This window comes from Sprattus sprattus, assembly GCF_963457725.1.
Source record: "Sprattus sprattus genome assembly, chromosome: 1".
In the NCBI taxonomy this organism is placed as follows: Eukaryota; Metazoa; Chordata; class Actinopteri; order Clupeiformes; family Clupeidae; genus Sprattus; species Sprattus sprattus.
The window spans coordinates 34,950,221-34,975,272 of NC_137920.1; the positions used below are offsets into that span (position 1 = coordinate 34,950,221).

At 44.9% G+C, this 25,052-nt stretch overlaps 1 protein-coding gene across 2 annotated transcripts in view; it reads right to left on the bottom strand.

Annotated features, from left to right (window-relative positions):
• The window catches only part of add3a (adducin 3 (gamma) a), a 108,329-nt gene that overhangs the window by 57,859 nt on the left and 25,418 nt on the right, over positions 1-25,052 (bottom strand). The window contains exon 1 of one of the 2 annotated variants that reach the window (XM_080837970.1): positions 12,220-12,291. The exons of the other annotated variant lie outside the window; for it this stretch is intronic. The gene's annotated coding sequence lies outside the window, so the exon portion shown is untranslated. Of the gene's footprint in view, positions 1-12,219; positions 12,292-25,052 lie in introns of those variants that run through there. 2 annotated transcript variants of the gene reach the window in all.

Sequence of the window (25,052 nt, forward strand, 5' to 3'; positions counted from 1 at the left end):
TGTGAGAGATTAACTTCGTTCGGCGTGGAAAATGGGCTATATAAAGACACACCTAAAGGACACATAGTTGCCCGACATATCTCAGTGTCACCAAGAATGTGCGTCAAACTGCGACATATCCGTGGCCGAGATGTGAGAGGGAGTGGGAGTGGAAGAGAAAGAGACTAAGAGACAGAGAACGAGAGAGAGAGAGCGCAATCGAGAGAGAATGAGAAGCAGTTGAGAAACTAGAAAAAAAACGTGACAGAAGTCAGGAACTACGAGAGGAAAGATTGGAATATGAAGACTCCGAAGAGAAAGGGAGGGAACGATGGAGCTCTTTTTCTATTTACTCAGCTATGCAAACTAAGAACTGGGCTATGTGCCACCGGAATACCATGCTGCTCAAGACTTTCTTTCAACCCCCACCTCCCCCCACACACACACTGTGGGTGCAAGAGAATATCTTAAGGCCACAACCTGCAGGGGCCTGGCTCTCCAATATTGCACCATCCCTTCCTCAGTCTGGCAGCCAGCGCTCAGACACAAAGAGCTGCTAATACAGCAGCCTGCAGGGGACTGCGTTTCTGGGGAGACACTGCCGCACTGCAACAGACTAAAATGCACTCAGTGCGATATTGGGCAGCAGGGCTCTCTGAAAGGCACCAACTGGGGCTGTTGAAATCTCAGACAAGCCAAGTAAGAGAGTGGGGAGACCAAACAGGGTGAGGGAGGGAGTAAATGGTGGAAAGCCAAAAAAAGAGCAAGGATGGAGAGGGAGAGATGAGCGAGAGGGTGGAGACGACAGGAGATTCTTTCGGGGTGATGCAGATGGTGACTTTTGGCCACTGTTAAATCCATTGTCTGTCACACACACACACACACACACACACACACACAGGGTCTCTCCCTGCTCCCCTTCTTGTCTTTCTCTCCCTCTCTGCTCAAAACATCAGGGCCTGGTCTTTGGAATGTGTGGGCTGAGCCCTGACATCAGTCCTTCAAGCTGAGGCCAATATCCCTTCCCACCCCAGGAGGGAGGAGAGAAGGGCACCAAGGACTGGCTTTATTACTCCTGGGACAGGCCATACCGAACACTGCCATACTTCCTGTTGAGTAGGGAAAGCACCTGACTGCCCCATTAGCAGAGAGCCACTTCAAAAGGACTTTGACTTGCTGCTTCAGAGTTTCGGTGGAGCTACAAATTAGACTGGATGACCCACAGCTGTGGGCAGACTTAATTCAAAGATCTGCTCGCCAGCTGGTGTTAGCAATAGACTTTATCATCAACAGTTGGATTATTCCTACGACTGGAGAGGCACATTTTTGTTTCTGCAGTCAACACAACTGCAGTTGTTATGAACATCCATAAAGAAGACAGGCACTCTATTCTGTGTGATATTTCTCTTCCTAAGTACTGGGAGAATTCAGGTCAACTGTTTTGATGCAGACACGGCCCCTGATTTGGAAGAGAAGTAGAGATGCTTATGACGAAGACCTTGTTACCATCTGATCTCATGTTTTTTCTCCTTCTCTCTTGCCCAATTAACCTCTCCCTCCCTTCCTGCCTCTCTCTGAGCGCTGCATGACCCCCTCTCTAGCAGTCTCTCACTCTGCCAACAAGTCCATCTATTCCACCCATCACTGGGAAACCTTTGCACCGGTGTTCTTGGCTGAGCCAAGAAGCTTGTCCTGTCTTTTGTTTTGGGCTGAAGTGGAGAGGCCTTTCAAAACTTACGAACCCCAGAGCCTGGTCAACACACCAACCCTCCCACAGTCCCGCTTCTCCCTCTCCGTTTCCTTCTTGTGCTTTTCTAATCTCTCCTTTCTTTTTCCCCAGTCTCTCTGTTCATCAGCTTCTCATCTACCCTGCTTCTCTTTTTTGTTGTCTCTTCTTCTTTCTCAAACCCAAATATATCACAATATCACAATCACCTCTCTAGGTGAGACAACAGCATAGTGCAACCTTGTCATGCAACATCTTTAACTCCACAACGCCTCAGCTTCTACTCCTTACTTTTCACTTTCTCGCTCTCCCTATATCTCTCCCTCTCCCTTTCCCTCTAGCTCTCCCTCCATCTCTCCCCCAATCTTTCCCTCTCTCTCTCCCTCTCTCCACAGTGAAGGACAGTGCACCATTCCGTTGGGCTTCTCCCACGCATGCGGAAAAATAAACAGGCATGTGCACGTTCTGGAGGAATTTTAATGACTTCCATAACTGGCCTGTTACCTGCCAAAAAGAGCGTTATAGAGGGTTCTGGCCGAGCGAGGAATAATTAAACGGCTCGGGGAAAAATAAAGCAGGGCTGGTGGCCAAGCATGCAAACAAGGCTGCCACACCCACTCAGGGCTCTCAATTTCCTTCCTCTTTCTACTTGCATCTCTTCAGATTCTTCTCCTACTTCTACTGGCTCTTCTCTTTCTACGCGCGTCTCTTTAGATTCTTCTTCTCCTTCTCCTTCTCCTTCTCCTTCTTCTTCTTCTTCTTCTTCTTCTTTCTATGCGCGTCTCTTCAGTCTCTTCTCCTACTTCTGCAGACTCTTCTCCTACTTCTGCACTCTTCTCCTACTTCTGCAGACTCTTCTCCTACTTCTGCAGACTCTTCTCCTACTTCTGCAGACTCTTCTCCTACTTCTTCACTCTTCTCCTACTTCTTCACTCTTCTCCTACTTCTTCACTCTTCTCCTACTTCTTCACTCTTCTCCTACTTCTGCAGACTCTTCTCCTACTTCTGCAGACTCTTCTCCTACTTCTGCAGACTCTTCTCCTACTTCTGCAGACTCTTCTCCTACTTCTTCACTCTTCTCCTACTTCTTCACTCTTCTCCTACTTCTTCACTCTTCTCCTACTTCTGCAGACTCTTCTCCTACTTCTGCAGATTATTCTCCTACTTCTTAAGACTCTTCTCCTACATCTACTGGCTTTTCCTCGTCCCCTCTTTCCCATTCCTCCTCGGTCCTCCTTAAACGTTTAAAATATTTACCGTCCAGCCATTCATCACCTTATCGGTTCTTCACTTGTCTTATCCGACCTCCAACATCTGCTCTCCTTTAGGAAACCTCCACCTGTTGTCCCACCTCAACCTCAATCAATCATCTTTCTTCTCCCCTCCTCTCTTTCTTCTCCTCTGCTCTCTTCTTCCCTCCTCTCTCTCTCATGCCGTGGGGCCATCTGAGAGATCAGGTCTGGAGGAGGAAACCCTCTGGAGGAGAATCCTCTCCATCTCCACCTCCCTCTCCTCCACCACTAGATGCAGCATTACCATGCTCCTTCTCAGAAGCCCTCTCTTATCAACCGTACAAATGAGGGGAAATTAGTTCTTTGAGTGAGCTGCTTCAACAAACACGGCAGTCCTTTTAAAAGCCTGCGGGGACAGAGCCTCACAGGAAGACGCCTCTCAAAGAGGAGTGGGAGTAAGAGTGGGGGGCGGTGGGGCTCTGGAGACTCTGTGCTGAGGATGGGTGGTCTTCAGTGTGTGTGTGTGTGTGAGTGTGGGTGTGGGTGGGTGGACAACCATGACTTGGTTGAAGTGTAGAATATGGAAGCAACAGCTTAGCCTTTCGATGAACCGTGAAACTCTGCGTGCTGTACCCAGACCGTAGCAGGAAGCCTTGGGTTTCCACCACGAGGCTCATCCAACAAAACCACCCACATAAAGAGAGAATGCCGGGTTAAACATCACGAGTCACACTCACGACAGTCTGCGAGTCACTGCATTCCACTAAAGCAAACAAACGCTCAAGAGACGGGCACTGACCTTGGCACTGGAGTTTTCCTCAATTGACAATGCCATCCCCTCAGACAGAAAGACAGACACACACGCACACACACACACAGCCTAATAAGCAACAGAGCAGCCACAAATAACTCTGCTGACAATCAGATGAATGTCTAAAAGACAATGACCACACATTTGTCTTCCTGAGCTCCTAACATCATTGCTGAAAAAAAAAAAAGTCTCAAAAGTGCCATAATCCGTATCTCCAATAAACAAGGCTGGACATACACAGTATAACAAGACGAGACCTCAAGTTTGAAAGTCACCATATCTAATCTTCAGGTTTTCAGTTTGCGCCTGAAGACTGGTGAGGTTGAGCTGTTGTGCTTTTACTACTACTTATTCAATTACTTTTTGTGTACCGAGTGGTATTATTTCTCATTTTCAGGTCTACCAAATCATGCTGTTTTAAGCCGGTGATGCAGCGGGAACACCCAAGCACACTCTGAATAAATGTTTGGATTTCCAAACCCCACTGCAGTGTTTTTCTTTCTTCTTCAAACCAGACCAGCTGTGGAGGAAATGACAATGCTTGGAAAAAAAACTAAAAACCCAGGGCCAACCTCTGCAATTAATAAACCTTACCCCCCTACTCGACTCCATGTCTCTCCCTCTCTCCATGTACAGTGCATTCAGAAAGTATTCAGACTTCTTCACTTTTTTCCATTTTGTGATGTTGCAGCCTTATGCTAAAATTGTTTAAATCGATTTTGTCCCTCATCAATTTAGACTCAATACACCATAATGACAAAGGAAAAACAGGATTTTAGAAATCTTTTATGACAAACTAAATATCACACTGTTCAGTATTCCCACCCTTTGCTAGGACACTTGAAATTTACCTCAGGTGCCTCATGCCGCATAGCTGCAGGAAACCAGGCACTGCTCATCAGCTACCCAAAACCATCCCATCAGTGAAGCATGGTGGTGGCAGCATGAAGCGTGTGGGGGTGATGTCAGCGGCAGACTGGACGCCTGGTCAAGATTGTACTATGCAATATGCAACGTTCAGTTTTGCTCTCTGGCGTATCCTTCAGAAAGCCTGGTCCAGAGCGCACAGGACCTCGGACAGGGTCGAAGGTTCACTTTGACAATGACCCTAAGCTCACAGCCAAAACAACACAGGAGTGGCTTAGGGATAAATCTGTGACTCTCCTTGAGTGGGCCAGCCAGAGCTCTGACTTGAACACAATTGAACATCTCTGAAGAGATCTGACAATGGCTGTTCACCGACGGTGCTCATCCAACCTAACAGCGCTTGACAGGATCTGCAAAGAAGAAATCAATTTTTTTTGCTTGCGTTAAATGTAAACGATTTTAGCATAAGGCTGCAACAAAACATCTGAAAAGTGGGTCTGAATACTTTCTGAATGCACTGTACCCTTCTCTCTCTATCTCGGTCCTTCTTCACTCAGTCTCTCTCAGTCTCTACAAACCTGGGCGTTCCCTGGACAATGAGATCGAGACTTGACTCTGAAAAGTGATACATGATATGATGAAAAAATGGAACATGTGTACACACTCACATGCAGACACACACATGCAAACACACACACACACACACACACACACACACACACACACAGCTACACAGCATCTGCTGTAATGCTGGAGGAATCTGGGCTGACGTCTTTGGGGACCTCGGACTTAAATGGGAGCCAGATTTTTGGGGTGTGGGTGTTGCAGAGCAGCAGATCTCTTTAGCGCTGGGACTGGTAACCTCTGTAACAATACCTGCGGTCCCTCCCCCCCCCATCCTGTGTCCATCTGGGCTCCTGCCAACCAGCACTCCATCCGGTCTCGTACCATGTGTGTCTGCTCACGTAAAAATATACAGTCAGGACCACTCAGATTCTTACATTTTTGTGAGTGAGTGAGTGAGTGAGTGAGTGAGTGAGTGAGTGAGTGAGTGAGTGAGTGAGTGAGTGAGTGAGTGAGTGAGTGAGTGAGTGAGTGAGTGAGTGAGTGAGTGAGTGAGTGAGTGAGTGAGTGAGTGAGTGAGTGAGTGAGTGAGTGAGTGAGTGAGTGAGTGAGTGAGTGAGTGAGTGAGTGAGTGAGTGAGTGAGTGAGAGAGTGAGAGAGTGTGTGTGTGTGTGTGTGTGTGTGTGTAAGATTATTGTGTCTTAAATCCACTCTGAGTGCCTGGTCCTAATCTCCTCCACAGAGAAATTGCTTTTTCATATTCCCATAATGGGACTAGGGAGAGGATTGAGGGGGGAAATGCAGCTTCCACTGCCTGCCAGTCACAGTGAGTTTTAAGAGATCAATACAGGAAGGAGACAGACATAAAAAAGGCACAAGGGCAGGTCCTCCTCCTCAGCCCCCCTCCCCCTACTTCTGTCTCTTTCACTCACAAATGCCAACTTCTTCTTCATCCAGCACTGAGTGCACTTCCTTTTCATCTCTTCTCCCTCCTTCTCTTAGTCCCCTGCCCTCTCCTCCTCCCCCCCCCCTCCTTCTCCAAATATCTGCAGATGGGCTCCAGATTGCTCCATGCGCTCGATAAGGGCTTTTCATCAGAGCTGTCAGCGTTACCTGCTCCGCAGTTTCTGAGCGCGCTCAGTGCGCCACTGCAGGGTTCTTCTCACGCCACTCGCATTCCTCCTTTTCAGGGGGGATTCTGAGTCTCATTTCCTCTCCCGCCATTCTCCTTCAAAGAACAGGCCTAATGCTGCCTGCCTGCACAAAGCCCCCGCAAATAAAAAGAAAGGATGGAAAAAAAGAAAGAGCGAGAGTGAAAGAAGGAAGAAGAAAAGGAAGAAGAAGAAGAAAAGGTGCGGCCTCTTAAGGGACTAAAGGGGATGGTTGTGGAGTGAGGGAGTGAGGGAGTTTGGGTGAACCATGACGAGCTGCCATTTTCCCCTCTTAGCAGATGGGGAATGTGTACGATCAGATTTCTTTTAAGGCCAGACTGATCTGATCAAACTTTAGTAATCCCTCTGCACTGGGTCCTGCATGAACCCCCTGGACACCCGCAGGCCATTTCAATGAGCCCACTGCCTTGCTGGTGTCCCACCGGCCGTGTCCTGGGGGACCGCTCTCTAGAAGGTTCCCATTTAATCGAAAATGGATTTACCAGACCCATGAATGACAGGACATTGGACAGAAATGTGACCGGCTGAAAATTCAGGCCTACTGTGCCATAGATTAACATAAAGATGCAACCAATGTGGGTACCACAACATGGCTGCCAAGGGCCAAGGGAAGCATGCCTAAATATAGGAATGGCATTTAACATATAACCTTAACACAAAAGTTAAAGTAATACACAGCTCACCGTGTCAACTACCCTGTGTTCCTAACTGTGCTTTTACTACTGCCTAATACTCAAAAGCTATAGCAAGTCTCTATTTGTCACAGGCTAAGCTAGTGCCTTTCCAATAAACGTGGGATTGAGGAGGAAACGGAGTGGGCAGGAAACTTCAGCCGATGAGGCCACGCCAACGGTATGCAAGCCTTTACTCCAAGGGTCAATATTTGCCCACGTCTGAGACACAGGCTTCCATGATGTCAGTTTTTTTTTCTGTCGTATAGAGATTCTTTTAAAAAAGGGCAGCGAGAGCTAGGATCAGGCCTCCAGGATCTCCACCGAGATATGGGGTGCGTGGAAAAATGGGAACATCCATTGTTATCCAGGAACTCACAAGGCCAGGACACGTAAAGCAATATCCTTCTTCCTGTATCCTCTCTTGGTGCAATCATTCCTCTCCCAACACAATATATTTGCTTATCTGTCTTGTTAGAAAAAAAATAGTTTACAAGAACTGGTGGAGACTGCCGTCACTAGGGGAATGGATTAAGATACAAAGGGAGGGAGCTTTTCAAGCCGTTAAGCAACAGGTCAACAACTCCTAAGAGAGAAGCGATGTCTGATGCAATGAGTAAAGACAGACAAAAATATCATAACAAGAGGAGGAAATGAGGATATCTGGCATTGGACAACTGCAGCTTTAAAACGATATTTAAAGAGCAAAACGCAAAAATCACTGATGTTTTAATTATCGGCGAGTTTAGAAAGGCAAATGCAAAATGTCTTTCAGTACCTTTGGTGATCTGGTAGTCTACATGACGAATAAGCCGACGCTTCACAGACTGATTACCTCACCACCCTCTGCAAGTCAAAATGGCTGCTCTTAAAGCGTGACGGAAAGCCAAGAGTTTGTTTGTTTGAAGGGGTGTGGAGAGTGGAGAGCAGATTTATGAAATGGTCCACCTGTGGGTCAGCCTGCCGTGGATTTGAGGTCAGAATTAGGAGAGGACGTCACTAGAGGCGAGGGAGCGCCCTGCCCCTGGCTAAAACAAAAACAGACAGACACCCACGCAGGAGACACACCCATAGACACACAGACCCCCCAACCCTATCCACAAATCACTGAGCCAGTTGACCATGCATCAAAAACCGTCCTCAGCCAAAACTTGGTCGTACATTTTGCAAGATTCCTCCATCTGACTTTTAATATGCTCACAATACAAAGCAAGGACATAAATTAAACATCTCCTCAGAGATAAATAATTTAGTTGAGCAGATGAGAGCAACTTTTGGAATGACTTGACTGGGTAACATTTTAGACACTCAGGAAGAGCACAATACCCTTGAGTGGAAAGATCTAAAAATAATAACATTGAGGATATGCTCTGCATCTTTCATTGTAGTACAATAACGTTGACACGAGAGTGTTTAAAATGTAAGGCCATTTAGCATGCTAACTTAACTTCATCTGACCCACAATTCTAAAGCCAAAAAATACTTACATACATATATACATACATGTATGGAAAGAAAAGTCTTTTTAGGTTAAAGTGACCCTTGAAATGTTGATCATCCAGGAATTACCCATTGTGAAAACATAGTTTCTAAAGTTATTTTACCACATGGGCTAGGTAACACCTGCAATCATGCAACAAGTATGCAAGCTTCTCATCACAGCCCCATGTTTTAAATCCCTCTTTCTGACCCAACCCAACCCAAACACATTTGGTTCCATTTAATGGCGCTCATTATTCAAACATGACTCAATTACACAGGGCCCGGCTCCGAATCCCTCCCAAAATCCCCCAAACTCCCCTCACTTGTGAGAGAAACAGCCGAGGCAGGCTCTTAAGTGAGAGCTCAACTCACCCCTCTGAACGATTACCACAATAAAACTCTGGATGTTCAATCACATACTCACACAAACATACAGTATAGCAGTGTGAGTGTTGCTGTCTGTCTGTTTGTGTGTGTGTATGTCTTTCTGTGTGTGTGTGTGTGTTGCTCCCCATGCCTCTGTGAATGTGTTGGTTAAGTGACTGTAACGGAGGCGAACAGCTGGAAGCCATGCTGCTGGAGTGACATAACTGCGGGCAGCCAAGCCAAGAGCTTTGAGCACAAACATGGCCGCCAGCGTGCATATTACATAAACCCCGTCTGATTGGCAGGCGGCGTGAGTAACACTCATCATATGTGCCTGCAAGCCATCTTCGCCCAGAGATCTAAGGGAATAGTGAACCGACTGACGACATCCAACATGAAATGAGAGGAATTACACTGGACATGCTGCAGAGCTTGGAGACGTAAATTAAACACAGAATGTTTGTGGATCTTGCAGAGGGATTTTTTTTTTGTGGCACTTGAAGATTAAAGACGAGATTGAGGGATGTAAGTATGAGGAGAGTGATGAGTGAGGGCCGACATCTGTAGTCGAGTCGTCAAAACTACACCAGGCCTCGATTTTATCCTTCGGCTAAATCATAAAAAATAAACTGACCATTACGTAAAATACATTTTTAAACATTTACAGTTGAAACACGACATTTAAGGGAAATATACCACTGGGCAATTTGACCAATTACATTATATAGGTCTACTTCCACTGAGCCTATAAAACTGCATTTCTTCTCAGCCTGCAGGATACAGCATGCATGGAAAAATTGCCCAGTTGGTTGAATGCGCTTTAGATAAAGAAAACTGCATTCAGGCCAGATAGGGTAGAATGTGGTTATCAGCTGATGCCTGATGTTGAACTTGAACATGAACTGTTTCATTACAAAAGCTTAAAATTGCTTCAGCTGACAGTTCATTCAACTAATAGAAGATGGCATGGCTGAATTAAAAAAGAAAAAAGAAAAGAAAAACACACCAACTATGCAAGTGTGTATACTTGAATCTTATCACTGTCACATTAAAGCTTACAAAAATATATGTCTGGCTTTTAAGCTTTAGGGATATAAGTGTAGGCTTAACTGGCGACGTGCTCTCTGAAAGCCCTGTAGAGTAAACTGATTTACAGGTCTTGCCGGAGGACATAAGCGCCAGCCAAGCCACACTTGTGTCTGTAACTGAAGTGAATCGAGAAAAACAAGAGACTTCCCTCAAAACTATAAATTCAGAGTGGGCTCAGCAGGATGCTACTTAAGTCCTCTACCATCAAGTAGTCAACTCCCACTAGGGTAGAAGACTGCAGGATAATGACTGAGGCCGAGTCAAGGGGATTCTTATGGGAGATCAGAGAATTCCTTTGGAATGGGACAAAAAAGGAGAAAAGATAGTCTTATAGAATTACATTCTTATAGATCATTTGTATCATCTGTAGATTGTCTTGAGTGTTCGTATAGTATCTTTTTTAGTTGAATCAACGTCTTGTTCATAACAGTCACTGAACAATAACAGAATTACATTAACTTTTTCGCTGCGTGGTGCTGGCTCAAATTGACTTGACTGTTTTGTTTGTTCCAAGCGAGCTGAGGCGACACCAAAAGCTGACGTGAAACTTCTTCAGACTACTCATTGGTGAGAGAGAATCGTCTTTAGAATCATCATCACACACGCTAACGTTAGCTTACCCTCTTGCTTAGCCTTTAGGTAACCAGTTGCCTTGTCATCTGAGCTCTGATTTTTCTTTTAGCACTCTTTTGCCTAGCTGCCCTTCTTCTGAAACAGAATTTGTGTTTTGCTGTGACAAAACTGCCACATACAGACAACAGGGCAGTTTCATGCGGTGTCGCTATGACAACCAGCTACACTGAGGGGGGTTACTAAACTGCAGTGGAAAAAAAATGACCTGGTACCAAAAGTGAGTACAGTGGAGTTGAGCCGGTACCATGCAGTGGGAAAGCAGCTGTGGCGGACAGTGCTGGCAAGAGGGGTTGGGGAAAGGACAAATGCTATCATGTGGACAGAGCCGTTTTCACAGCAAGTTATCCTCTGAATGAAGCGCATTCATCTGAGACCTCACAAAACAACGAAAAGAAAGACTTGCCGCTCTCATCTCTTCATCACCACTTAAGCACTCTGTCGGTAAACAGAGACCTTTGAAAGACAAATGGCCTCTTTGACAAGTCCACTTAGCCCAAATCTTTAACGTCTGATCCTTGAAGGCGACTGCATGAGGGAGGCCCAGCGGAGAGGGAGGGGCGAACATCCTCTGACGTCTTGCCAAAAGAAAAGCGGTGTTCCTAGTATCAACCCATCAAGGTCACACACTGCCCTTAGAAGTTCCGATCCATATACGCAGGAAAAACAACAACAACAACAAAAACACTCAACCCTTTTATATCCACTGTAACTGCTTTAACTGATTAGATCTGCCCTTCAGGCAAAGATGGGGTTGAAAGGGACTAAAGCAGTGATTCTTAACCTGGGTTCGATCGAACCCCAGGGGTTCGTTGAGTCACCCTCAGGGGTTCGGCAGGGGTCAAGACACACACAGTATAGCCCGGTTCACACTAGCAATGTCGGCCCGTTTTTATACATACCTACGTTTTGAAGAAAACATATTTTATTTTTCAAATTACTTAGGGTTCGGCGAATGCACTGATGAAGCTTGCAGGGTTCAGTACCTCCAATAAGGTTAAGAACCACTGGACTAAAGGGTCCTCTATTGCCCCTCGAAGTTGCTCAACCACCCACACACACACACACACCCACACCCACCCACACCCACACACACACACACACACACACACACACACACACACTTCCACTTTGCGTTACCTGCTTGGATCTCTGTGAGGGTTACAGCCCTCAGGCAACAATGGGGCCAAGGGGAACTACAGGGGACAAGGAAAGAGCAGCGCTTCCCTGAGGCAAGGCCGTCTGAGATCTCTCCTTCCAAAAACACAGGAGCCGAGCCAACAGGAGGGGCTCCTAAGCCCTCAATCAACAACTGAGTCATCAATCTAATCCAGGGGTCACCGTGACCGCCAGGGCAGCCAACTAGAAGGCAACTGACTTTAACAATGGCCACTAACCAACCGCTTGTCTTACATGGATGCAATGCTGCATGAGGAATAAAAACATGCATAAGATGCTGGACAAGTGTTAATATATAAATGCCTGTCTGTCTGGAGGACATTTTCACAAACTATGCAACAATCTGATCACTCACAGCAACAGCCAATCAGAAGTAAAGCTCAGCACTGTTAAAAGTTCTGTAAATTCCCTGAATGAAATAGTGAAATAAAGAAATTGCAAAAACACCAACCTTATTTACACAACGAGCTTCATTCACAAGAAGAGCAAAACCCTTTGCTCCTGCCTTGTCCGCTTCTGTCCCTCTCTCCTTCTCACACAAGATACTCAGCAACTCCCTCAGTTTTTTTTTTTATTTTATTTTTTTACACTTTTCCTTGTCTTGATCGTGAGCAGGCACCAATGGCTGGCTCTGCCTGGAATCAAGCCTCTTTCCAGCTCAGGGAGGGAACCTTTGTCTTCCTCCCTCTCTCCCTCTCTCTCTCTCTCTCTCCCTCCAAAGGAAAAGAGGTGAAGAGAGGGTGGGGGAGGAGGAGAACAAGTGATAGCACACACACACAAACTTTATCTGCTTGGCAAGAGTAAAGCAGCTTAGGCTGTTGAGTGGTGGGAGGTGGATGCTGCTGGTGGTGGTGGTGGCAGTGGTTTGGTTTGGGGGTGGGGGGTGTGGGGGGCACTTACCACTGATTGCAATTCTCCAGACACACATATGGAGAAGCTAAGGGCTTTTTCTGTGAAGGAAACATATTTTTTCAAGCATTTATTTTCATTACAACTGGAGGGAGGAAGGAGAGGGACTGTAGGGTTACAGGACTGCAGAGCCCCTCACTTTCTTGCTTTTTTAAAAGTTGGCCGCCGCCCTTCTCTCTCCCTCACTCTCTCCTCCTCTTTCAAGCCCGTCTTCATGGGTCCCAAAGGATTGGCGAGTCTGAACAATAGGCTGTGGAGGAGTACAAAAAAAAAGAAGAGAGGAAAAAAAAACAGACACAGCTGCTTTCAGAGTGACCGGCAGTCCAACCCCCAGCCACCCCAGTGTCCCAACTAACCCCCCTCCCCCCCCACACACACACAGAGTCCTTCCCAAATCTCTTCAAAGCCCAACTGTGGGCTCAAGTACATTTCCTAGTGTCCCTCATTCTCATTAGGAGCTGGACTTTCTATGGAGAACTGAGGGGGGGACCGAGCACAGGGGTTGAAGCTCTTGAGGATATTTTTAATGTATTTTGGAGGCCCACTCCCGACGTGGCCATAAATTCACCTCACTCTGATGAGCTCCTGGGCTATGACTCTGTAGGGGCTGGCTGTGTGTTCATGCCTCATTTGTTAACACAGACAACCGGAGAGCAAAGAGTATAAATAAGACGTTAGGGGAAATGTGTTTATTGCGCACACCTGTGGATCAGACGTCTTTGTAAAAATGATGTTAATTTTGCCATGCACAAAGTTCTGGATGGAACCAAAGTACTGTTTTGACTTTTAAAATGTGCTAACACACACAAGGAAGGCTGAAAGGAATTAGGCCCACATCTGTAAATAAGCAGATCCCACTTGCTTGTGGTGTTTTAAAAGTTTTTTGGTGCTGGGGTATGGTTGCACTGAGGACAATTTGTTAACCGAAGCCACACAAAGAGACCGAGCTGGAGTGACACTGAATTAGCATCTGAATGACTTGCTCTGTGAACCTAGTTAGAAGAGTCAACTTCCATAAATGTGTTCCTCGATTTTGATCTTGACTTCCATTTCGTTACAAAAGACACTTTCAGCATTTCTTCACAAGAGCCTGAACTCTCAGAAATGGCTACGGCGATACAAAGTGACATTTCAGCATCTAAGATTCCAAGAAACCTCCAACAGCCTTCTGGGAATAGCTTGCTTTGTAGGCCATTGGTGCATAACCTGACCTTTCTATTGGTCCTACAATGGCCACGTTTATCACCTTCCAATTGCTGTGCCCTAATCCTCCTACCCTTTGCCTGCAGTTCAACCGAGAGTAACTCTAATATGCAAGGATGGCAAGTCAACTACCAACACATAGCAGAAACTGCCACTAAATAAGTCATGGCAATAAAAGTCTGACTGAATCTTCTTCCAGTCAGTGGCCTTAAAATGCCTCTTTAATTGCAAAGTGTGTGCAAAAATCGTTGAAGGATTTGACAACTGCTGACGCAGAGGGGGTAAAAGGGAAACCATAATCATAGGTGGGGAAAAAAAACAAAAAAAATGATGTCTACACTTTTTCCCTTAGAGGTTTTCTAAACCGACAAGCTTTCTTAAGAGCTACCATTTATTTAATGTGTAGAACGCTTCAAAGAAAAAAAAAAAGAAAAATCAATATCCGATCAATTATTCAAGGGGTACACGAAGAGTCTTAGACAGGGCAGAACGCCCCCCAACATCTGTTCTCATGAGGAAACCCAAAACACTCTCGTCTTGTTCCACCAAATGCAATGTTTACGAGGCTAAAACCAAACATTGCCATGGGATGACCTACCTCCACATTAAAAATGTGGTTGTTTGTGCCTTATCCAGATACCACATACCAGACTGGTATAGCCTTTGTGTTTGACAACACCCTTGCTACCTTCAGGAGGAGTGAGCTAGACTAGCATTAGCACATTCTTCTGTGGAAACTCTCTCTGCATACAGCAGTCTTAAAATGTGTGGCAGGAATGGATTATTTAGTATATCCACTGCTGAAGCTCTTAGGACAGAGAGAATACAACAGAGAACAGAACGGGGAAAGCAGGGGGGGGGAGGGAGGGAAAGACAGAGACAGACACACATATATGGACAACCAAATTAAACATCATCATGCTAAACAGCACACTATAAGCATGATGTGTAGCACCAAAGCAATTACAGGCTGCACACACACTATCTATTGAGTAAATGCATGTGGAGACTTCAAAGCAGTCTTTTATTGACCTTACAAAGTCGAAGTCTTTGATGCATGGAGGGTAGACATGCTGTCATTTACGGCTCTAACAAAGGGCTTTCTGTTAGATAAAGGCTTTGTGTTTTCAAGCAAAGTTCATAAGTGCGTACAACTGAAACCCACAATAGAGGAAAAGTTCAAGTTCAAGCCGTTTCCATGAAGCACGTTCACATTTTGAAACTATAGATGACACTAGAATACTGAAACTACAAATAATAATAATAATCATTGGTAGTAGGCCCCGCAGTAGCAGTAATAGTCACAGATAGGGATGCACCGATACCGATACCAGTATCGGGTATCGGGTCGATACTTCGTTAAAATACTCGTACTCGTACTCGTTTTAAATTACCGATACCAAATACCGATACCCAGTGTTGCGTATCAACGCGTGTGCTTTCTTCTCCTCTATTGTCTATGCCTGGCAGGTGTGAGAAGGCCGAAGTTGCATAGAGGCCGAGAGCGGTATTGCAGACTGATAGAGATTTTAGAAAAAATATAGCTGGTGTGGGCAAAGTAGCTTCTAGGGCAACGAAGTAATTATACCTTAAACACTGTTGTGAACAAGTAAGGTCCACGTTTGTGCACAACGTGACGGAAGTTTATTTTTGCGTTTTGTCTGCCGTGGTTTGGCAAACAAAACCATATAGTAAGTTAGTTTGGCTAACGGAAGCAAGCTACCCAGCTAGCGAAACCGTTAGCTTACGCAAGCCACCTCCACACATCGTATCCAAGCTGTTATTGAATCGATTTTAACTTCAAGTTCAACCTCAACTTAACACGTACGACCTCCAGTAAAGGTAAGTGCTATATTTGGCTATTTTATGTTTTGCAGTAAACTTAGAACTGCTGTTACATAGGCAAAGTGTAGGGGCTAGCCTACTGTCATTAGCGACGCTGCGCCTAAAACATATGATTGCCATTTGCTACGGTTGATTGACGGGGACGGGAATGTATTTGTTTTCTCCTCTTTTACCCGGACGCATTTAGGAGGACATGTCAGGGTAAAAGAGGACGTCTGCCTTGTCTTGTGTTTCAGTTGCTCGATGTTTGACTGTGTTAGGAATCTTGTTGACTTGCTAGTTTGTCATAAACAGCCGCTAGCAAGTAGCCGCTAGCAAGACATCACGTTAGCGATGTTAGCAAGGTTGTTTTAACACTCTTTGATGCTAGTATTACGTTTTTTTTTCTTCGTTTTTCCGCTTGATGCTGATATTAAGTGCTCTTGCGTTAACTTCTTTGCAATGTTATTGTGATCGCTATGTTGGCTAGGTTAGCCCAGTTAATTGTCAACATTCAACTCTAGTAAGAAATCGCTATACCGTTGTGCTGCCTTAACGGCGATTTGGACTCATTTTAAGATAAATGATGACAGGAGTAAGGCACAGTGTAAGATCTGCACTGTTACAGTGTCGAGGGGCAGAAAGGAAAGTACTTCGTTTGACACAAGCAAATTTGATTAAACATCTGAAGACGCACCATAGTGCAAAGTTCACTCATGCCAGTCGCGCAAGAGACCAAAGCAACCAATCTGACGTCTTGCAAAAGAAAAAACGCGCACGCACACAGACAGAGAGAGAGAGAAGGGGAGGGTTGTTGATCCTTTTGTAACTGAACTGTGCTCATGTTCTTATCCAGGAATAGTTCTGTTCACTTTTTGTTAAGCAGACTGTGTTGTTAACTATGCAGCAAATTGAATTGCCATCTGTCTATATTTACATTTTGTCTAATGTGATGATATTGACTCTTTTTTTTTTGTTAAAACCAGAAAGCTCTGTTTATTTTTGGCTTGGGATAGCCTTCTGTTAATGTTGTACTATAGGCTTGACATAACCTGCAGAGGATAAAATAAAATCTTTCATGGAAACCAAATCTTGGAAGTATCGGTATCGGTAATCGGTATCGGCAAGTACACAAATAAAAATACTCGCACTCGTATCGGTTTGTAAAAAAGTGGTATCGGTGCATCCCTAGTCACAGAAGAATTATTACTGTCCATGGTTCTCAACTGGCTTTCAAGTGTCCTGATCTCAAGGAAACATTTCACTGGTTTGGACCCAAGCTAATTGAGGATGTTTCATATTTCAGCATTTGGCCCCAGTCGGCATGCTGTGGGGATCAGTATCTGTCATAAGTGGGACCCCTTGCCGTTTATGGTATGGTAGTCAAATATATGGTGTCTCTTGCTTCTATACATATGAGCATATATCCAGATGTGTGTAGGTGTGTGATAAATGGACAAACTCAGAAGTAAAGACTTTGGTCACGATACAGCAACATAGGGAGAGTGGAATAATGACCTGGATGGATAAATGCTGGGATAGGGTTCATTGCCCGTGGGTGTATTCAAGGCAATATTAGGCTGAATGAATAATTGACTGTGTGATCCAACCACTGATACCACAGCTCTTTTTTCATCCACGCTGACCACAAGGTCTGGCTCTAGAGTTTCAGGTCCAATGCGGTGTACGAGCAGAGCTGGGGTATGCCAGTGTGAAGAGTCTCATGTCTTGTGAACAGCCTTCACTGACCTGTGTCAGCCAGGCAAGCTATATCTGTAAAGTGGCATTCCTCAAGTGGTGATCTGCCAGCTATATTTAGTGCCAGCCAAAGCCACTCTTATAATCTGAATGCTAAAGACACCAGACAGACCTACATTCAGAAGTTAAGGTGACATGAGTGAAACAGTGTTCTGATCATATTAGTGTAACAGTATTGTGGTAATTTTAGTGTAGTTTTGATAACACTGCCATGCCATATTTGGAGCAAGAAAGCTAGCAGACTTTAGAAAGTCATAGGTATCTCAAAAAGGGGAAAGACTGGGAGGTAAGATCTATCTCTGCAACCTTCCAGGGCTCTGTAATCACTCGCTAAAATTCCAATATTGTAAAAATACCTTATCCAATGAGAAAGATGAAATGGACTGACAAACACTTGTATGTGCTGAAGGGGGGTTAAGCTCCCATGGTGGCACTTTAGCAGTTTCTCAAACCATAACCATCCATCATTTCAAACAACGTTAGGTTTAATCTTTTGGAAACATGAGAAGAGATGATAAGGGCATTGATTCTAAAGTTTGTTTTGTCACAATGCTAAATGATCAGCTAATGATAAGGAATTCACTAAATAAACTAAAAGCAAAATAGTGTGCAACTTCCCAGCATGATTGTTGGGATCAGTTGCAAAACTCTTCCCTGTTGAATTGCGAGACAGGATAGTGAAATTAAATAAACTGCAGATTTTTCTTTGGACAAAGGACGTGGGAGAGAGATATCTCACTAGCCGGGGAAAGAGAGATTGCACTGAAATTGTAGTCGTTGTTCGTGTCTGATTGCTTTGCCAGACCACAGAAAACAGACATTGACAGAAGATCTTTATCTTGAATAAACATCCCATGTCCCAAATATGTACTAAAAGGTACAATTCAACATCATTCATTACGAAGATCTAAGAAATGGCAGCAGTGCATGGAGAAGGAAACATAACACAACATGGCTGAAATTCATCTCTAGCTTCCTCGTTCCAAAATAAGACCAACACCTTCAGCTTTACTAAAACTCAACTCCCCTGCCTCTGCCTTGACGTTAAGGGCACTCCCACACCTTCTTATCAAGTGAGCAGAGGAATCAGTCATATCTTGTCCTGTGGCTGAAGCACAAAGGGTACACCCCACACCAAGCCCCAGACTACTGTTCAATATCAAAGTCAAGTCCAGAAGGCCCCTATGAAATTGGTTTATCTGTTTTGCCAAATTTAGTTTTATTGTTGGTTTCATAAATTTGATCATCATCATCAAATCATTTGTACTCAGGACAAGGCTACTGTTCTTTTACACACATTGTTTTATCTCGGTTATAGCTCTTTGTTGGAATATGGTAGGGATTCTAGGCTAGCAATGCTTGTAGATTACAGTAAACACAGTTTAATTTACAATAAGTTTTCATTTTACAGAATGAAACAATTGCTCACATATTTACGGGGAGATTACCTTGTGGTTTCCGGTTAGACGACTTGTGCCTGGTCAGTAAGCCACTTGTGTAATGATAGAAGAGGCAAGCCTCTGCCTTGTCAGTTTAGTCCACTGCATACCATGAGTATAGTTTTTTCATGCACTTATTGGGGGGGGGGGGGGGCTAAAGAAGACTACAGATTCTGAGTATAGCACTTCTAGGAAACAACTTCAGCGCACAATACATTTGATTGTGGTGAGCCATCTCTTAACTAACCAAGACATTGAAGACAGAGCAGAAGAATCAAAATGACTGAGATCCAGAAGGTGGCCCCGGGGGCCCCCGCACGCAGTGTGTGCTGGGAGGGGCCTGCGGAGTTACAGTCAACGCCTATGTCAGAGTTGTGCAACTTTTGTGACCGGATGAAGCACAGCAAAAAGGCACTTAGGAGCACTTAGCACTTCAAAAAATTAAAGAAAAGAAACAAAATGTCTGAAAAAAAAACTGACGAAACACTCCAAAAGGCCAAGCAAAGACGTGACCAGACAAGAACACTCAGGGATGTTGACTTGCTTGATCAGGATCTTATAAACACCAGAAACGAGGAACGCCTTTTCATCTTATTGGAACTCTTAAAACAAAACAGTGTTCTATTCCAACTTTATTCTCTAGCCTCACACACGAAAACAAACACACAGACCGTCTCCAGCATCTAGCACACAGCTAACACACAACTAGACAGCTGCTGCTCATCAGGGAAACACCCCTCTGAAGGATCTACAGAGCGAAGAACTCTGTTCGACCCTCACACCACCCAGCACATCCCAAACATTTGCCCCTCCATCCTTGTTTGCCACCACCCAGCAGATCCCAAACATCTGCCCCTCTAGCAAGCAGCAGAAGCAAAAACAGAGCCACACTGTTTTGCAGAACATTCTATAAGGCTGAGCTCACTGGCAGGAGAGGACTGATCGAGAACAAGAGAATGTGCTCTCGCTTTATTGCATTAAGTGTACGGGGTCAACAGCAGAGAACGCGCAGATTCAGATGAACCGATGGGGTGAGAGAGAGTAAGAGAGAGGGAGAGAGAGAGATAAGAAAAGAGATAGCAGCATGTGTGTGTATGAAAGAACATTCAGACAGAGTAGTCTCTCTTATGAAGGAGGAGACAGCGCTGGGCTGCCAAGATGTGTGAACTTGACCCGAGTGGCACATCCCTCTGCCAAGCCCCCCCTCAGCCCCCTGCTCTCTTTCAGTCCCATCTGTCTAATATAATTACCAAAGATATTCCAATCATGCTACACACTTGGCTGAGGAAGCCTTTAGCAAAGGGTATCGTCTTCATCAGCACCCACCGCCTACATACCCTATCCAGCTTTTGCAGCACATTGCTGTTTATTAATAAAACTACCCTGGCATGCTGAGGTATCATTGCCCTTCACAGGTGAAGGCGTTAATATCTGTAGGGAAGAACAGAGTGTTCCGACTTTAAGTGCGTAAATACAGTATGTCCGTATACATACATTGCTGAAATGCTGCCTACATACTTTTACCAAACAAAAAGTACAGACTTCGAGACAGCATGCCGTTACAGCGATTGATAAAGTCAAAAGTCAAAAGACTAAAGTCCACCTTTGAAAATCTGAAGCCAAGCAAATTACACCGCAAGTGGACCATACATCTCCTTCCAGAGTTCCTTGACTGTAATGAAATGTAGCCATATTTGAAAACAAAATCCCTACCTTCTACAGATAATCCATGGGGGGTTTAACTATGAGCTGATTGAAACCAGCTTGAGAGAGAGAGAGTTGAGGGAGCAAGGGGGGGCTGCAGGGAGAGCTGGAGGAGAAGAGTGGGAGTGAGAGGAGGTGTGTTTGGGCAGAGCTCCAGGTTCCATGCATCGTTTGTTTTCACGAGATAAGATCCAGAGTGAAAAGCCCTGGCGATTAGAGGCGAACCAGCTGGAGGGGGCCCAGGGCAGAGGAGACGTCATCCTGGGTCAGGGGGGCCAGACAAGGCGTGGAGGGGGGCCCAAGCCACCCAGCTCCCTGCCTCAAGCAGTGGTCCCGGCCCAAAACATAGCCACTTCCTATGTGAGGTTTAACCTGCAGATTACACTTCATTTCACACCTGAACTACAACATGCATGGAAGCAGGGCTTGCCGGTTGCACTATGAGGAGACAGGTCGCAGAACAGCAGAGCTCCCTGCTTAAACTTTCAATATAACCTTTAAAAACGCCACTAAGGCCATTTTTGATCATCAAATTTAATTTACAAAACATTACTTTTCTATTGAGAAGATATATACACAGCATATTGTCCGAAAATATGAGCAAGCACAGATCTTCGTCCACTGCTACGCCAAGAACCACTGTTGCTAGCAAAGTCGCTAATTGCTGAATTGCTGAACTGGGCAAACAACATGCATGGAAGCAGAGGCAGATGGGGTTGAATCACTTTCAAACAGCAATATGAGACGAGTGCAAACAAACCATAAACTGCTCGCTAATTTGTAACACCCAACTAACTAGCTTCGGGTTAGGGGGAAGCCAAAATGAGCAGCTGACAGTAAGGTTGGTTAAATCTACTTGTTATGGTGTTGTGGTTTTCCCTGGTCTGCACGTCTCGACAAGGTGGAGTGGGCGTGGTCGCGGACCTCGTCTCTATTGCCGGGCGGGACTTTGCCCTTTATAAAGCCGGCCCTTCCCAAGATGGAGGCGCTCACTGTTCTGGAACTGGCGTGCGGTCTGTTTCCCCAGGACCACAACCTGTTTTGGATTACGCTTGGACTAATTGGCTCACATCCAAACTGAACGTTCGGAGACTTTTGAATTGAGACCTTTACGGGTGTTACGCCTTTTTTCGTTGGCCTACTCTTAGTTGCTTGGTGGTTGTTTGTGTTTGTCTGCACTTTTTTAGTTCAGAGTTAGGCAGTGCAGGTAAGCCAGTTTATGCGGAAGACTCACCTTCTTTTTCATTTTGACGGGAGCCAGGTAAGCTGCTGCCATTATTTCGTTTACGAAGGCTTTTTGGTTGACATTTTGTTTTCCATCTCTTCCTCTTTTAAGGCAACCACCACTGTGTTTGTTATAATAAAAATTACTGTTTACCCGCAAACAAGAGTCGTGGCCTTTTATGTTACGGGACCTTTGGTTCTCAGGGTCTGCCGTAACACTACTGTATACTTTATATACATCAAATACCAGCCTACCTCACAAGCTTTTTCAACAGACACAACTTCTGTGTCACCACACCACACCCCCTTAGTGCAGAGTTACTGACCCAGAATGGCACTCAGGAGTTTGGCAAACAAAGAATGTTTTGACCAGGCAGCTCGATGCCCCCGTGAGACCAAGGTAAAAGGTGAACCACAAGCAAACCGCTACAGCTTGCGGTTTGCCACGGTTGCTAAGCAACAGTGGTACCAACGGTGGGGGCACTGACTTTTTGCAGTCCGGGGAGAGAATGGTAGTTTGGCAAGTGTTTGCAGCAACCCAGAAACTCTTTGTTAAGGTGGTAGGCATCTTTTATGGCACAATAGGGGAGAGAGCAAATCTGCAAAATCCCACAACAGAAGCGGAGAAAGATCTCACAGGCACATTCTACAAGTGTAAAAATGTCAAATTTAACTACTTTGGTTAATGAAACTTGTGTTAGGCTGTCAAAACATAAGACTAGGAAGTACAGGTGGCAGTTACAGCTGTGGAATTGAGACACTTGTGTAGAGATTTAAAAAGGGGACTCTTCCTGGCCACACACTTGTTTTAAGAGAAGTACATAGAAAAGAGAAATGTCTGAGAGGGGTAAGTTCAACGGTCTTTACTTTCATATACATGTCATTTGGCTCTCGGTGGAATCTGGCTCCTCAAACGTAAGCCATAATGTACGCCTTGAGGAAAAGTTTACATAATAGATTTCAAGAAATCTGCTTTTCGTTTTACTCCCCATAGCCATGGCAGAGTGACTTTAAAGAGAGAAAAGTTATTTGATCCAGAGCACTGGCAGTGTGGCGCTCTTCTACTAAAAGGTAACACTATGCCAATAAACAATACCGGAGTGAAACTAGATTCACCTGGGCAATTCACCAGCTCACTGAAGGCAGTTCACTCAAATGTGGCACAAGTGATGGGCAGAGAAAAAAATCAAACATGTTTGATTTTGTTGTGAGAATCACCAAGGGCTACCAAGACCATCAAACCCCTCAGCATGAACTCCGAGGTTATGAGAGTCTGATGATGCAACTGAAGACTGACTGCTTTTACAGACTTTCTGTGAATATTCTGGACATTGTAGTTAGGCTGATGGCTGGTTACTACTAGGCGCTGATAAAATGTGTGTGGTGCTGCGAGATTAAATGCTACCGTACAAACAGGAAACATGCAAAGCCAAAGACTACTACAGCCATAAAAAAAGATAAAAGAAACTGAGTTGCAGTGCAAACTCTGCCAGGTAAAGCTAGCAAATCATACAGGTCAGTTCAGACCGAAGACTTGTGACAAGTCGAGCTGCATCTACTGGAAACTAGCAACGAGCTTTTGCACTAGCTGACAGGCCAGCAGTCAGTGGAATTTTCTTTGTGTGACTTTCCTAGCATTTGCTTTTCGACTGATGTAGTCAATGGTGTTCTTGAAATTTCATAAGTAGTACTCTGTCTCCCCTCTGACTGACACTCTGCCATTATGCATTATGTGTCTTGAGTGAAAAGCTGTGAGGTAAGCATTCTAAAAGCTTATGTTCTCCAATTCCATACCAGTCTTTTGCAACTGAAATCAGACGGCTTGTAACGACTTGCAATGATTCATTTACACCATTGCAACTTGTCACAAATCTTTTGTGTGAATTGGCTTGAGGTTTATCACAACTACATCTCTCCCTCTCTGCCTCTCTCTTTGTGTGTGGGTGTGTGTGTGTACACACACATTTTTGCTTGAAATGCCCATCCCTTATATTTATTACTTTATTTGTTATTTGCAGGGGTTCCCCAGCGATGAAGTTGAGCCGTAGAGCAGATGAATATGCACTTTAAGGAGCATCAGCAAAGAAGTGCAAAAATGAAGGATGGGTTTATTCTGAAGTAGAAAAGAAAAGTATATAAAATATTAAAGTACCTATAAAACGGCCACGCCCCCAGCCCTCCCCCAGGTGACATCACCCATCACGTTGTTTCACTGTAGACATAGTCATATGCCAATCTGGCATCCCCCAAACCTCCTTGACATGATCGAAATGACGGCTATGAATGAGCATCACCCGTCATACAATTTGACCACATGATAGAAGTGTTTGGCAGAGTGAAAGTGAAGGAGAGGGAAGCTTAAATACTTCAACTGCGCCGTCACTACACATATAAAAGGCTTAACCAGGCACTGTTACGTCTCCACCCCACAACTCAAATGTTCTTTTTGAAAAGTCTGTGGCCACCTCTCCCAACCCCTGCAGACTGCCCGCCTGTCTCTGTCCTCTCAGACATTAGTCACATAACACTGCCTCAGAGGAATGGAATACATTAATCACACTGCAATGAGCAGAAAGGATGGAGGGGAGAGAGAGAGAGAGAGAGAGAGAGAGAGAGAGAGAGAGAGAGAGAGAGAGAGAGAGAGAAACAGACAGACAAAATATATTTTACAAAGTTGGACATCACTCAAGCAAAATAAAGATATTTAGAAAGGATTGTTTTTTTTCTTTTCGTGTTTTTTTCAGAGAAGCTCCGTCACAGCTCTTGAAATGCCGTTTTTCACTTCATTCTGAAGTGTAACTTTCTATTGGATTACCACACAAAATAAATCCTACTTTTCATGTAACTCCAATAATACCTGGTAATGGCTGCTTATGTCAGATTATAAACTGGGAGCCCCTAAAACCGATGATTCCTCTGAATGTGACGGCTGGAATTTGTTTTTAACGTGAAATTAAGACAGATTAATTTTGTCTGAAGAGACAAAAATTGGAGGTAAAAGTCTTAGTACAGGCAGTGGCGAAACCAGGTCGGTGACTGGCGACGGCGGTGTGTGCATGTGTGTGGGGGAGGGGTGTGCGTGAAGGTTGAGACTACAGTACCCAATGAGATATGACACACTCAGAGCCGCGTCAGCTCCAGACTGTGTTGTTCAGCCACCGCCACTGGCAGCTGGGCTTTCACATGCCCAGTCACTGTCACACGGCATCAACTTCCCACGCTG